Source organism: Tiliqua scincoides, chromosome 2 (assembly GCF_035046505.1).
Source record: "Tiliqua scincoides isolate rTilSci1 chromosome 2, rTilSci1.hap2, whole genome shotgun sequence".
Classification (NCBI taxonomy): domain Eukaryota; kingdom Metazoa; phylum Chordata; class Lepidosauria; order Squamata; family Scincidae; genus Tiliqua; species Tiliqua scincoides.
In genome coordinates this window covers 225,178,342-225,191,191 of record NC_089822.1, presented here as the reverse complement: position 1 = coordinate 225,191,191, position 12,850 = coordinate 225,178,342, and positions in this window count along the sequence as shown.

The window sequence follows — 12,850 nt, the reverse complement described above, 5'->3', positions numbered from 1 at the left end:
TCCAAAGGTTGGAATCACTGCCGAAAAAGCTTGTCCCACAGTGACCCTCTGCCTAGCAGACATAGGACCATCAAAAACTTCTTTGTCGTGGGTTCAAAGATCAAGGAGGTATGAGAGAAGGATGCAAAAATATGCAACATTTCAATCATTTCAAATCAAGGCAACTGTTCTTAGGACTAAAACAAGTAATGTCTGCCATTCTATGCAAATAATTTGCATTCATAACGTCCAGCTATTATTTATTACTAATATACATAGGCCATCTTTGGGGGGCTGAAAGGCAGGATTTAAATGCTTAGAAATTTAAAGCAATCAAATCAATATTTAGGAAATTCATTCCACACTGATGAAAAATTTCACATGATTCACAAGACACTAGTACTAAGCAAAAGTCCTACTGTTGGCACAAAAGCCAAAAGGATTTGCAAGACCAAGGTCATATGCAAACCTCTAAACATGAAAGAGTCAAGACAAATATGCAGGTTACAGGATGTCAAGGTCACAATTACTTAACTAACAATAAAATTATATGGGAGTCATGCAGTACAGTCCAATGAAGGTTTACAGGGAAATAAGTCCCATTGCATTCAGTTAGACACATAGGTCAGCATGATAGGTTTGAAGTCTGTCTGTCTGTTTGGTTAGATCTAGATAACATCTACTCTCTCTCTCTCTCTCTCTCTCTCTCTCAATAACTGAGACCAAATTACTGTGTAATATAAGATATCCATACTCTAAAGGCCCAAATGACATGCAGACAGAACCCCAAAGAATTTCCCTCTGTCCTAGAAAGGTTCTACACAGGAAACAGAACTATGAAGTACCCATGCTGTGAATGAACTTATTGTATTTAATAAGCACAAACATATAAATCAACTGTCAGAGTAAAAAAAGTCACTGGGCTGAGAAAACACTGTGAATATTTTTAAACCCACTGACGGGAATCTAAGGGGCAGGTGAATTACCGTAGACGTAAATATTTTGGAGGGGAAACTTATTCCGCAGACGGCTGGATCGGAACATTTGGAGTGTGTATGTGAATCAATATTTGTGGATGGAAGGGAAAAAAAAATAATGCTTCCGCTGAGCAAAAGGTTTATACTTGGCGGATCTGGTAGGCTTCCATGATTTTCATTGCAATTCTTCCCCAGAAAAATGCTTATTTCTCTTTGTTGATGTTCCTGTTTTGAGATAGCACACTAGCCAGCATCTCTCTCTCTCTTCAATGCAATTAAACAAAGCGTGTTGCTCACCTTGACTGATCCTTTCTGATGAAGAAAATGGTAGGAAAAGCCCTACCTTTTTAGTGTGTCTATTTTGCCACACTCGATCTCCTCACCTCTATTGCCCCCCAACTCCTCATTCAGTTGCAAGCAGCAACCCTCTCCTCTGCCCGGGTGAACTCAAGCAGAGAGACGCCTTTGAACGAGAGACTCTCGCTGGTGTCTCAACGTTCTGCCCCTCCCATTGTTCTCGCCTCTTGTTGACGTTGCTAAGGAAACCATTCTCTCTCGTCGCTAGGAGACGGCGACGTCATAAAGGAGAGAACGCGGCGTCATCCAGGTGCACTGCGGTCGAAGATACGCTTAGAGGAGTCCCGTTTGCAGCAGCCTGGGACTGTTCAGGCAGGGAAAGCGGACGTTATACAGTAAGAAGACCCGAGTCAGCGGCCACCTGGTGCATTAAGTGGCGGTAGATTCAGAGCATTTCTTCACAGAACGCGGAATTAACTTATGGACTTCATGGACTCAGGAGGTGGCCATACCCAGAATGAATGAATGAATCAATCAATCAATCAAAAAATGGTGTGAAAGGAGAATGGGTCTGTCAAGTGCTATCACCTGGGATGGCTAAGGAAAGTTCAGTGGTTTTCAGTTTATTTTCATAGGTCACACATTCTTAACTGGGCATCCACTGATGGACTTCACCGAGTCTGTGAACCAGCTGCAAAAACAAAATTGTGTGCGTGTGTACGTGTTTATATGCATTTTTCTGGGGAAGGGATCTGTAGCTACGCTTTCATCAGATACTCAGAGGTAACAGCCTCCCTTACTGATGAGTATAAGCACATCAGTAACACCCACTGTTACTGCACAGATCTAGCTTGAAAGCTGTCATCTTTCCAACACCAGCCTCTGCTCCTGCCCAGAGGTGGGCAAACGTTTTTGCAGGAGAGCCACATCATCTCTCTGACGCAGTATGCGGGGCGGCGGCGCAGGCAAAAAAAGAATTAATTTACATTTCAAATTTGAATAAATTGGAAGTAATTTACATAAATGAATACATTAGAGACGAATGAATGAATGAATTTTATTGAGCTTATTTAGAATACTTGGATGGGAGACTGCCTGGGAATACCAGGAGCTGTAGGCTTATACCATAGTCTTTCGAGACTGAAGGTTGCCAACCAACCATTTAGAATACACATGAGAACTATAATGCAGGCATGTAGAATCACATGAGAACTATGAACTGTTTGCCACATACCTCTTGCACAGTGAAAACATACAGACCAAGCCAGAAACACATGGAAACATAAGCAGTCGTGGGCCAGTGCAGGCTCCAACAGTCTCAGATGGGCCAGAGGCTCATTGGAGACTGAGGGCTCCCTATGGGCTGAATTCAGGGTCCCCAAGTGCTGCAAATGGCTGACTGGCCGGGGTTTGCCCACCCTTGCTCTAGCCCACTACTCTCCTCTCCTTTACTCTTCTCCCTTATCATTCTCTTCCTTTTCCAATCTGGGGACTGGGAGGAGGAAGATCAGTGGAGGTGAGCAGGTGAACCAAAGTGGTTGCCCCCCCTGCCAGGTTGCTGCCTGAGGTGACTGCTTCCTTTTGCCTCACAGATGGGCTGGTTCTGGCCTGAGGTGATGGCCTTTGTTCTCCATACTGTCCCTGGGAAAAGATGCATCTGCTGAAATTTCCTCCTCTGCAAAGCTGTGATAGGTACAGAAACCCTGCTTCGAGCTCCCAGATCAGATCAAGTCACAGCTCTGTACCTGCCAAATGAAGGTGTTTTCAGAGGGGTTGGGCTGTGTTGCAATGGGCAAGCTAATTACAAAGGGCTCAGCTGTGATGCAATATTCTTTCTCATGATTTATCACAGGATTGTCAACCCCTTTTCATACAGCAGGCCGAATGGCATTCGTGGTGCTTGTTAAGGGCCGGAAGTGATGTCAATAAGCAAGAAGTGATGTGCAGGTGATGGTCAGAAAATAGGACTTTTTTCTCACTTGAGAACTCATTAGCTGCAAATGACAGAAGAGAAAATATGCAAATACTGATTATTTTTTCAAGATAAGAGAGAGCCCAATTATCACACAGGTAATGCTTTCAGCAGCGCTGCTTCTGCTGAGGTGTCATTTCACAGCTCAGCAGTTGAGAGGTGCTCTTCAAAATGATACCTTGGTGGAATTTGCTGAAAGAGCAGCCCACATAATAATTGGGCTCTCCCAGTGCCTTGGCAGCTTGTCCCTTTCTCACACCTCTTAGTTTAGTTCTTCCTCAATGCTGTTCCTTGCTCTCTAAGGCCTCCTTCCATCTATTCTTCCCAGTGTCTCAGCAGAAACGGTGCTTTTGGAAGGGCAGCACCCGGAGAGCCCACTTATCATGAGGGCTGCCCTTTCAGCAGTGACACTTCAGCAGAAGTGGCACTTTTGAAAGGGTGGACTGAATTATAATTGGGATCTCCCAGCTCTGCCCTTTCAGCAGTGCTGCTTCTGCTAAGGTGTCACTTTGTGACTCAGCAGCTGAGAGCAGCTGATCATTGTGTTTGGAGAGCCCAGTTATCACGGGGGCTGGATAAAGAGCTTCTGAGGGCTGTATCCAGCCTGCAGGTCTTATGTTTGATACCCTTGATCCAGCAAGCTGAGTTCTTGGGCAGCTTAATTCAAAAACAAGGTTAGGAAATCTCACAGCCCTACAGTTGCAAATATTTTTTCTCTGATTGTGAAAATTCTTAGAGTTATGCACAAAATATATACATTGTTTTCTAGTATTGACCTACTCCAGCCCACCCTAAGAGTAAGTCCTGAACAATGTAGCCCTGGAAACTGACAGTCTGTCCCCCCCCCCCCCCAATAGACAGTTGGTGCTTATAAGGCAGTCTTCATGTTCCCTTCAGGTCTCCACTTGTTCTTTACTCCTAGCCCCACATTCTCCCTTCTAACAATAGAGCTTTTCAAAGCAGTGCTTTCTCACTCACATCAATGTAACATAAGAATATAAGTTATGACCAGCATCCTATTTTCTATAGTGGTCCACCAACTGCCTCTGGGAAGCCAAATTCTTCTTCCCCATACTTCTTTCCCACCATTAGTCCCCTGCAAATAGTCTTCAGAGACATCCTGAATGGCAATAACATTCCAGATGGCTTAGTGCACCCTGGATAAAATTTATTTACTATAAATGATACAAAATTGTTTTTAAAAAAATCCCAAACTTCCATTCAGTTGTCACCGCAACAACCTTTCCTGTAATTACTAATTACACAGTAGCATCTAGTCAAATTACTGAATAAAATGAAGGAGGAAAAAAAGGCTGATTGTGAAAAAAAATTAATCTTCTCTTCAGGCTGCATACAAATCCCATAGCATTCATCAGCATGAAGTGAATAATCTGTGAGCATCATATGACTTTATCATCATGAGGTTCTCTTTTTATCCAAAAAGAGATTAAAAAATAAAGTCTACTTTATTGACTTGGAAAATGAGAGCTGGGCTTATTTCTGATATCACAACCTGAGGAAAAGGAGAGGGAAATCATCTTAGAGAACCCCCCAGCGTCCTTAAATTGGAGCAAAACCACTTTTTTAAAGAGACAGGTCTGCTACTGCCACAATAATCTACACCAGGGGTGCTCAAACTTTCAACTTTAGGGATCCTGGACCTTTAAAATTGTGTAGGAGAGATAATTTCAGCAGGTGCAGCTTGTCATATGTGGGATGACAAGTTGCACCTGCTGAAATTGTCTCTTCTATACACTTGTTAAAGGTCCAGCATCCCTAAAGTTGAAAGTTTGAGCACCCCTGATCTATACCACTACTTTAAGCAAAAGCCATCCCTTTTTGTGGAGTGTTCCCTACTTGCGGATTTCCACATCACCTTGCACCCTCCTTCCGAGCATAGCATTTTTCAGTCAGCACTTCAAAAATGTGCAGAGTAGTCAACAGAAGATAAATCAATCACATTTGTCTTTAGAAAATCTCAAGGGCCATATCTCTCAGTATAAGATTCATGAATGCCAGAGAAGGGCTTAAGGCAGTGTTATTCACAAACTGTACGGCTCCACTCTTTAGGGAGGCACCAGGAACTCAAAGGGGAGGCTGGGATGTCCTCTCGCAGCAATACAGTCACACCCCTGGGCAGGATACGAGCTTGTCTTCTGCTCCTTGTCTGCGCTTTTTTTTATTAAAGCAGAAGAAACAGGAGTTGCTCAGCTGTGAGAGTGGCTGCCGCCGGCCTGCCCTCTTCTCCCTCCACTCCGAGGCTGCCGCCTTCTGTGTTCACTGCATGTTGTTTCCAAAGCTCTTGGACTCCAACCCCCATCTGGCAAGTACCGAGCATGCTCAGCTTGCAGTCCTTAACCCTAGCTGATCCTTGTCTGGTTGGTTCCTAGTTCCCAGCCTGGGATCGCTTCTCATCAAAGTGAAACCTCTCTTTTCAACCCCCTTCCTCTTCCACTCCCCCTTTCAATCTCCAAACCTTCTCGCTTTCCTCCCCCTCCCCAAATAAAACACTTCCTATTTTACCAGTCACCAGGGGTCTTAAAGTTTTTTCCATGCAGTTGGCAAAGGGGGGGGGGGGGAGAGAGAGAGAGAGAGAAGCACACACTTTACTTGGCCAGGAGCAGAAAAAGGGTACTGTTTTCAAAGTGATTTATTAATCTTGTTGTTTGTCTGAAGAGGAAAAGCTGTATTTTTAAAGTGATGAATCTTGCTATTTGAAGGGAATACTTATCAGCCATTGATGAAGTGATTGCCAGCCCAATCCTATCCACACTTTCCTGGGAGTAAGCCCCATTGACTCTAATGGAACTTACTTCTGAGTAGACATGCATAGGCTTGAGTTGGTATAGGAGACAAATCAGCTTCCTAACCAAACCCTTGTCAGCTCTCATATATTTTCATGGTCTATTTTTGTTTTCCCCACCAGCTGCTGGAAAAATTTAATTTCATTAAATTAATAAAGTGTTCAATCCTATCCAAGGAGAATGAGAGAAATGACTAGTTGGATTGGGATCCACAGGGGTGTGTGTGTGTGTGTGTGTGTGTGTAATGTTGGTCAGACTGGTTGTTCACAAAGTTCATTTGATAAAACAATTCTATTGGTATGCTTACAAAGTTAAAAAAAAAGGAGTCCTCCTGGACCAGACAATATCTACCTACTCCAGCATCCTGTCTCCAACAGTGATCAGCAGCTAATCATTTATAAAGCATGTATATTGCTGTGTATTAATAATATATTTTTAAGATCTGCATTTAATTAATGATATGATTAATATAATTAATATAGTTAATATATATTTAATATTTCACATTATATTACAATAAATACAATATAATATAATATTTAATATATTTAATATAGTTAATATTTCTGGCCACTTCCTATTTAATGTTGTCACTTTCAGCCCTCAGGAACATGATGGGGAGTCATGGCCAACATCCACAGGGAGGGGGGGTCAAGGGAGCCACTGGCTGGAAAAGTTTGAGTACCACTGGCTTAAGGGCTTTGCCAGTAATCATAAGAAGATAAGAACATAAGAACAGCCCCACTGGATCAGGCCATAGGCCCATCTAGTCCAGCTTCCTGTATCTCACAGCGGCCCACCAAATGCCCCAGGGAGCACACCAGATAACAAGAGACCTCATCCTGGTGCCCTCCCCAACATCTGGCATTCTGACTTAACCCATTTCTAAAATCAGGAGGTTGCGCATACACGTCATGGCTTGTACCCCATAAAGGATTTTTCCTCCAGAAACTCATCCAATCCCCTTTTAAAGGTGTCTAGGCTAGACGCCAGCACCACATCCTGTGGCAAGGAGTTCCACAGACCGACCACACGCTGAGTAAAGAAATATTTTCTTTTGTCTGTCCTAACCCGCCCAACACTCAATTTTAGTGGATGTCCCCTGGTTCTGGTATTATGTGAGAGTGTAAAGAGCATCTCCCTATCCACTCTGTCCATTCCCTGCATAATTTTGTATGTCTCAATCATGTCCCCCCTCAAGCGTCTCTTTTCTAGGCTGAAGAGGCCCAAACGCCATAGCCTTTCCTCATAAGGAAGGTGCCCCAGCCCCGTAATCATCTTAGTCACTCTCTTTTGCACCTTTTCCATTTCCACTATGTCTTTTTTGAGATGCAGCGACCAGAACTGGGCACAATACTCCAGGTGTGGCCTTACCATCGATTTGTACAACAGCATTATAATACTAGCCGTTTTGTTCTCAATACCCTTCCTAATGATCCCAAGCATAGAATTGGCCTTCTTCACTGCCGTCGCACATTGGGTCGACACTTTCATTGACCTGTCCACCACCACCCCAAGATCTCTCTCCTGATCTGTCACAGACAGCTCAGAACCCATCAGCCTATATCTAAAGTTTTGATTTTTTGCCCCAATGTGCATGACTTTACACTTACTGACATTGAAGCGCATCTGCCATTTTGCTGCCCATTCTGCCAGTCTGGAGAGATCCTTCTGGAGCTCCTCACAATCACTTCTGGTCTTTACCACTTGGAAAAGTTTGGTGTCGTCTGCAAACTTAGCCACTTCACTGCTCAACCCTGTCTCCAGGTCATTTATGAAGAGGTTGAAAAGCACCGGTCCCAGGACAGATCCTTGGGGCACACCGCTTTTCACCTCTCTCCATTGTGAAAATTGCCCATTGACACCCACTCTCTGCTTCCTGGCCTCCAACCAGTTCTCAATCCACGAGAGGACCTGTCCTCTAATTCCCTGACTGTGGAGTTTTTTCAGTAGCCTTTGGTGAGGGACCGTGTCAAACGCCTTCTGAAAGTCCAGATATATAATGTCCACGGGTTCTCCCGCATCCACATGCCTGTTGACCTTTTCAAAGAATTCTATAAGGTTTGTGAGGCAAGACTTACCCTTACAGAAGCCATGCTGACTCTCCCTCAGCAAGGCCTGTTCGTCTATGTGTTTTGAGATCCTATCTTTGATGAGGCATTCCACCATCTTACCCAGTATGGATGTTAGGCTGACCGGCCTGTAGTTTCCCGGGTCCCCCCTCTTTCCCTTTTTAAAAATAGGCATGACATTTGCTATCCTCCAATCTTCTGGCACCGTGGCCGTTTTGAGGGACAAGTTGCATACCTTAGTCAAGAGATCTGCAACTTCATTCTTCAATTCCTTAATAACCCTTGGGTGTATGCCATCAGGGCCCGGTGACTTATTGATCTTTAATTTATCAATGAGGTCTGAAACATCTTCTCTTTTAACCTCTATCTGACTTAACTCCTCGGTTAGGAGGGGCCATTCAGGCAGCGGTATCTGCCCGAGGTCTTCTGCCGTGAAGACAGATGCAAAGAACTCATTTAATTTCTCTGCCATCTCTAAGTCTCCTTTTATCTCCCCTTTCCCTCCCTCACCATCCAGAGGGCCAACTGCTTCTCTGGCGGGTTTCCTGCTTCTAACATATTTGAAAAAGCTTTTATTATTCCCCTTAATGTTGCTGGCCATGCGTTCCTCATAGTCTCTCTTGGCCTCCCATATCAACTGCTTACATTTCTTTTGCCACAGTTTATGTTCCTTTTTATTCTCATTAGGGCAAGACTTCCATTTACGGAAGGAAGCTTCCTTGCCCTTCACAGCCTCTCTAACTTGGCTGGTTAGCCATGCGGGCACCCTCCTGGATTTAGTGGAACCCTTCTTTCTTTGCGGTATATACCTCTGCTGGGCCTCTATTACTGTTGTTTTAAGCAGCCTCCATGCACTCTGGAGAGATTGGACTCTTTTTACCCTCCCTTTCAACCTCCTTCTAACGAGCCTCCTCATTTGAGGGAAGTCCGCCCGTCGGAAGTCAAGGGTTTTTGTTAGAGATTTGCCTGGTATTCTTCCCCCAACGTGCACGTCAAAACAGATCGCAGCATGATCACTGTTCCCCAATGGCTCAGTAACGTTTACATCTCTAACCAGGTCCTGCGTACCACACAATATTAAATCCAGAGTCACCTGTCCTCTGGTGGGCTCCGTGACTAGCTGCTCTAAGCCACAGTCATTTAGCACGTCAAGAAATCCGGTTTCCTTATTGTGACCAGAACACAAATTGACCCAGTCAATATGAGGATAATTGAAGTCCCCCATGATTACAACCCTGTCCCTCCTTGTCACCTCCCTGATCTGTTTCCTCATTTCAAGGTCCCCATCCGATTTCTGGTCTGGAGGACGATAGCACGCCCCCAGTATTACATCGCTGCACAAGCCTGGTAATTTAACCCACAGAGATTCTACGGTGGAGTCGGACCCACTTTCAATCTCTACTTTGCTGGATTCTATCCCTTCCTTAACATAAAGGGCCACCCCACCTCCAATACGCCCCTGCCTGTCCCTCCTGTAGAGTTTATAGCCCGGGATTGCGGTATCCCACTGATTCTCCGCATTCCACCAGGTTTCCGTTATGCCCACTATGTCAATATTTTCCCTTGTCACCAGACATTCCAGTTCTCCCACCTTTGCTCGTAGACTTCGGGCATTCGCATAAAAGCATTTATACACGGAATGCCCCAGGATGGGCTGCTTATTTGCTCCTTTGTCCCCGCATCCTCTCATTGTGCCAAACCGTCTATCACATCCCATCACCCTACCTTTCCCAATTTCTTCTCCTACCCTGCCTTTGTCTTGTTGTTCTCTAACCTCCCCATCCTCATCCGATAGGGATGAGGAGTCCCGAACCGGATGCCCCTCGGCTCCTGCCGGCCTTCCCCCAGGGATCAGTTTAAAAGCTGCTCTGCCACCTTTTTAATGTTATGCGCCAGCAGTCTGGTTCCACTCTGGTTCAAATGGAGCCCGTCCCTCTTGTACAGGCCCCGCTTGTCCCAAAACGTTCCCCAGTGCCTAACGAATCTAAACCCCTCCTCCCTACACCACCGTCTCATCCACGCATTGAGACCCCTGATCTCCGCCTGCCTAGCTGGCCCTGCGCGTGGAACAGGTAGCACTTCAGAGAACGCTACCTTGAATCGATTGCAATCATATAGATATAGCTCTTATTTAAGATCAATAGGTGTACCTGGTATTGATATTTGATCAGACATTGCACAGGCCACCTATGGTCTACCTGCATTCTGAAATCAGTGATAGGGGAGAGAAACTGCCACAGGTTGTCATACCAGAGACTGCCACAAGATGTCATACCCTGTTGAGGAGTTTTGGTGGTTTTGTTTAGTAGAGAAACAAGGAGAGGGAGGAGAGAAGTTTTTGATTCAGCATTTTTCTAGGGCAGGGCTGTCCAAAGTTTTTGGCAGGAGGGCCACATCATCTCTCTGACATTGTGTCAGGGGCCAGGGAAAAAAAGAATTAATTTACATTTAAAATTTGAATAAATTTACATATGTTTACATAAATGAATATTTTAAAGATGAACATATGAATGAATGAAGGTCTTGCAATAGCTCAAGGCCTATAAAAGGCCTTGCACAAAGCAAGGTTGGCCTTTCCTTTGCTGCTGCTACTGCATCACAGACGTGAAACAACAAGCAGTGGAGGGAGCCGTCATCCCACAGCTCATGTGAGTGGTCAAAGAGTTGCCCTCACACTGAGAGCAGTTGCGTCTGGCCAGTGTGGGCTCCAACAAATCTCTGGAGAGCCAGAGACTCATTGGAGACTGGGGGCTCCCTGAAGGCTGCATTGAGAGGTTTCAAGGGCTGCAAGTGGCTCCAGGGCCGGGGTTTGGGCATCCCTGTTCTAGGGTATCAGGGCAATCCTAAGCACATTTCTTAGGGAGTAAGAGTCATTGAACTCAGTAAAATTGCATTGTGAAGTGGATATTTCAGCATCTGACCTAGATGCCTTTAAAAGGGAATTGAACAAATCTCTGGAAGAAAAGTCCATCACACATTACAAGCCATGATGGGTATGAGCAACCTCTTGATTTCAGAAGTAGGCTATCTCAGAATGCCAGATGCAAGGGAGGCACCAGCTTCTCTCCCTAAAGTCTGAAGGCAAATTGCATTTGGAAAATGTGAAAGATAGAAGGTGACATGATGAATAAGCAGGAGACAGAGAATGGGTGTATGATTGCACTTATTGCATGAGCGTACAACTGATTGGCTGATAAGTTAAAATGAGTTCCCCCTCCCTAGTGCTACATTTAGACTTGGTGAGGCCCTAGGTGATATAAAATTTGGAGTCCCCTTGTTTAATTAAAAAAAAAATCACATTCAATATTCTGAATAGATATATGCATAGGATTGTGCTGTAAATATGTTAAATGATGGAATATATATAGGAGAAAACCGCATTCCCTCCATCTGCAAATAGAACAGCTCACAAGCATTGAGAATAAAGCCAAATGAGGACTTGAGATGGCCTTCAGTGAATTACCACATCTGTTCAGGTCAGCACTCCAGTGTTTATTTTTTCAACCATGTTGCTTGGGGGTTAAAGTAAACTGAGAGAGAACTCAGCTGAAAGGGCTACTAACAGCACTCTGCTATGCTCAATTGTCTTCTCTAGAGGTTACTTAGGGCATATTCATTCCAGCATGGTTCAGGCCAGGCCAAGTTAGTCTGGGCTGTAAATGAACTTTCCTAATACTGGGTAGACAGGGCAGCTACAGGATGCCAAGATTATGTTTTTTACAGCTGTTGAAAGCCCAGGTCTGCTGAGTTGACCAGAAGATACTGTAGGCTGGTCACAGACATGTACAATATTGCATCGTTGGGTACATAAGATCCTCTTGTGTAAGCTTTGAAAGGATCCAGTGCATGCAGGGAAGAGTTAGGAATACTTCCATTAGACTGAAACTGACAAGCACTGCCTGTGCAAAGTCACTGCTGAGACAGCTTTTCATGCCAATTTCTTGCTTAGTCAAGGAATGGCCATTTATTTCTAGTGGACTTTACTGTCCCTGGTAAATTGATACACTGCTCATTGCACATGTTTAGTCTACATGTACCAAGGGCTGCCCAGGAGCTGCTTGTGAGTGGGAGGAAACTAGTTGGAGAGAAAGGCATAGCCACAGCTAGATCCACTGGCAGGAAGAGTGCTTTGCACACGTATGAAAGCACACACAAAACAGATGAAACTGCATGCAACAGACTAGATTGCAAACTGCCAGAAGGACATTTTCTTTCCACCCTTGAACCTGCAGTCTGGATGTAGCCGTTCTTTTCTAGCAGATCCACTAATGGCAAGGATTTTTCTTTTTCTTTTCACAAAGCAAGTCAGATGACCGCTTGAAAGGTTTGGTTGATTCAGCTACCCAAGTGGATAGTCCACCTTACTGCAACTAAGCTGGAGTATGTGTCCATGAAATAATTGCATATTCTTTACCACCTCCCATGACACCACTCCCTTCCCTCCACCCCACCTTGTATCCATTTTGGATTGTGAATACTTCAGGGTGCGCATCTGTCTTCAACCCTCCCTGTAAAGCATTGTAAAGCACCAGGCACTTCAATGGCTACACAAATAATAACAATAACAGGTAAATCTGATGCATCATATCATCAACAACAACAGCCACCCCCACTTTTCAGACAGGATATACCCTACATTTTTAGCTTTGTGGTCCCAGCAGTTTTTGGACACTGCAATATTATACCTTTTGCAGAGGTTCCAGTGCACCATTGCTATGACTTTATTATATCTCTCCAAATTGTCTGTCT